Here is a 3,673-nt window from a genome sequence, read left to right as displayed (position 1 = left end):
TGCGAGGGGTCGGAGCGCATCGGGTGCCGGTGGTGGTCAAAGCATCGGCGTCCGCGCACTGGAATCGGTGCATTGGAGTTGGTGCAATGCAGCGACTGCAATCGATTTGGTGCCCTGGAATCGGCGCCCTGGAATCGGTGCACGAGGCAGGTGCCTCTGTGAAGTGGGACCCGGTGCGCCGTATTCCGAGCAATGGAATTGGCGCACTGAATTCGGTGCACTGCACCGGGACCAGTGCCGCATCACGTGATGCAGCTCGCGTGCTGCGTCACGACCCTCCCTCAAGCCTCTCGCTGTCACCATCCCGCACCACGTGATGCGGGATGGTGACAGCGAGAGGCATCACGTGGTGCGGGATGCTGTCACCATCCCGCATCACGTGGTGCGGGATGCTGTCACCATCCCGCATCACGTGATGCCTCTCGCTGTCACCATCCCGCATCAGCGTCGCTGGCAGGGGACGCAGCGCAGCTCACGGCCACACCCCGACCCTGACCCCGACCCTGACCCCGACCCTGACCCCCTGGCACCCCTCAGCTCGCTGTGCGCGTGGCTCAATCGCGATGCGTCAGCTGACACCCCGGGCAACAACGTTAGGAAACGAGAGGCCTCGTATCATCACGAAAATATTTTTCCAAGTTAAAAATATTCTAATGAACAACAATAATGTCCACTTGTATAGCGCCTTTGAGCCAGAGGTCACGAGGGCACTGGAATGGTGCACAAGAATTGGTGCAATTGTGGGGGGCGACGTCCACCCCCTCCTTCTCCACTCCCTCCTCCTCCACCGCGTCGATCGCCCCCCCCTCTGAGGGACATCGCTAAAGTGCTGGCTCACCGCCGCGCGGGGTTACGCCATACACAACACACACACAGCACACACAGCACACACACGGACCACACACAGCACACACACCACACACAGCACACACACCACACGCACCACACACACAGCACACACAGCACACACACAACACACACACAGCACACACACAGCACACACACAACACACACACAGCACACACAGCACACACAGCACACACACAACACACACGGACCACACACAGCACACACACCACACACAGCACACACACCACACGCACCACACACACAGCACACACAGCACACACACAACACACACACAGCACACACACAGCACACACACAACACACACACAGCACACACAGCACACACACAACACACACACAACACATACACAGCACACACACAACACACACACAGCACACACGGACCACACACAGCACACACACCACGCACACACAGCACACACACAGCACACACATACGCACCACACACACATCACACCACACACACACAAACCACACACACACCACGCACACACCACACGCACCACACACACATCACACTACACACACATCACACCACACACACACAAACCACGCACGCACCACGCACACACCACACGCACCACCGCTGACGCGACAGCCGCTGCGCGAACACGCGCGCCCCTGCAGGCGATTACATTCTAACGAGCGCTCGGGCTGCGGCTCGGCCCCCACGCAGCTGCTCCACACGCAAGTCACAAGCACTGCGCCGAAGCTCTGTGCTAATGTTTTTATTCGCGGCGCAAAAACTTTGCACTGCCCGTAGGAGATATTCTGCGATCAGAGCCGATCCTGCGACTCCGCAATCCCCCAGTTACCCACGCGCCCTGCGACGCACCTCGCGGCCGCTCTCGCGGCGTCGCACGGACGCGGAGAGAGGACGGAGATGGGAGAGAACCTCGCCTCTGGCGCTGTCTCGTGGCGGCACTCGCTTGCGTCGAGGAGGCAGGGAGGGAGTCGGTCACCAAGCGGCCGGAGATCGGAAGACCCCTGAACCGTTTCGGGTTCCCCTTTTCATGCCCTGCGCAGCCAATCGTGCGCTTACCTTTTGACTTTCAAACGTTTCGCTGCCGTTACCTCGGGCATCACGTGACGCTCTCCCCCGGGCTCATTGTCTCCGCGCCCGCATTCTTTACCCCCGACTCCGCCGGTTTACCCCGAGTGGCCGCCCGGCTGCCAAATACAAACCCGCGGTGTGCGCAGGGATTTCCCTCCCACCTCCTCGTCTGCGCCGCTCGCGTGATATTTCACCCCGGCCCCTCCCCGCTGCTGTGAGCGTCTCATTGCGATTAGCCCGGTGCGCTTCTCTGCGCCCATAACATGTTTAAGTCAATTTAGCGGGGCCGCAATGTGAGTTGTCCTGGGGGGGCCGCAATGTGAGTTGTCCTGGGGGGGCCGCAATGTGAGTTGTCCTGGGGGGGTCGGCCAATCTCCTGGCACCGGGAAACCGCGGAACTTCCCCTCTAGGGGCCCTTTGGATGAAAACCCGTGGTGCCGGGCGACCCCCCGCCGGGACACTCCGTGTGTGCGTGTGCGGCGCGTGCGCCTTCAGTGCGGGGCTAGGGGGAGTCGCAGCGCTTGCGGAGTGGCTCCGCGGTCGTGGCACCACACAATCGAGGAAGGTGCACTGAAATTGGTAATTAGAAATACAATCTTCTATTTATCCTGGAGGAATCTGACGAGCTATGAAGCTCCTTATCACAGCTGTCCAGTAGGGGCGGGTCAGAAAGTAACATCAATACCCGACCCAAGGATTTCTTAGGTTACGTTGAAGTCTCAATTGTATTGTGGACGGATTTATCATAGGATCGGTGATGAAACTGCCAAAATACAACCATGCTGTATATAGGCGCTGCTCCTCTCTCGTCGAGGATTAGCAACTCGGTGCCCACGTGACAGCAAACGTCAAAGCGACAAACTCGTCTGAGCAGCCAAGAAATAAGACGACGCATCGGTAAATGAACGCGTCTTTTTTAACGTATTCATTCAAAATAGAAGTTATTACGCGCACGCGTTCAATTTTAAAAGGACGTGATTTGCATTATCCGTGTTTTTTTAATGATATCCGGACCGCCCGTCCTCTCCCACCACGATCGAGCCAACTGCGGAGACTTGACGACTTGCTGCGGTGCGCGATCTGCGATTGGAGAACCCTCGTTTGTCTCGTTTCCCGTCTGCTCCGCCGCAGCCCAACCATCATCGCCATCACCATTGCGTTGTGTCCGTCTCATTGGTCACACATCTTAGACTGGCTGTTACAACCACGGTCCCGGTGGAAGAAACCGACTTAAATCGATTCATCCACGCGCATCGTTACCAACCCCAGCTCGGAGGGCATGGCTGCTACCCTTGCCCCGCTTCTCCCACTCCGTTGCGGACGTGGCCCCGCCGCTCCGAGACGTTGCGCTGGGACCGCCGAAATACCCGGGTTCAGAATCCCGGCAGCCTTGGTGATTAAACCGTCTTGTCAAGTGCAGCAAGTTGATGATGGTCTCGGCCCGGTCGCCCAAAAAATATGCATCACATTAAAAATTATTTGTGCCGTGCTTAATTTGTCAAAATTCCAACCCTAAGAATGAACGATACCAGTTTGACTGCAATAGGATGACTTGCGTCATCCTGTGGCAGTCAAACTGGGGGGTGGGAATGAGCCGCCGCCTCTTCTGTGGACCAGACGTCAAGTGCAGAGCGGGGCCTTGGAGGTAGCTCTGCAATATCCGCTTCCGTGGGTTGAATGGGTTCTTGATCTCATGTCATAGCACTCATAGCGCAGACTCGGTGCGGGGGGGGAGGGCAGGAAATAAAAA

Source organism: Lampetra planeri, chromosome 40, assembly GCF_965212315.1.
Source record: "Lampetra planeri chromosome 40, kcLamPlan1.2.h2, whole genome shotgun sequence".
Classification (NCBI taxonomy): Eukaryota; Metazoa; Chordata; class Hyperoartia; order Petromyzontiformes; family Petromyzontidae; genus Lampetra; species Lampetra planeri.
The sequence above is the reverse complement of the archived record's forward strand: the minus strand, read 5'-3'. Positions refer to the sequence as shown.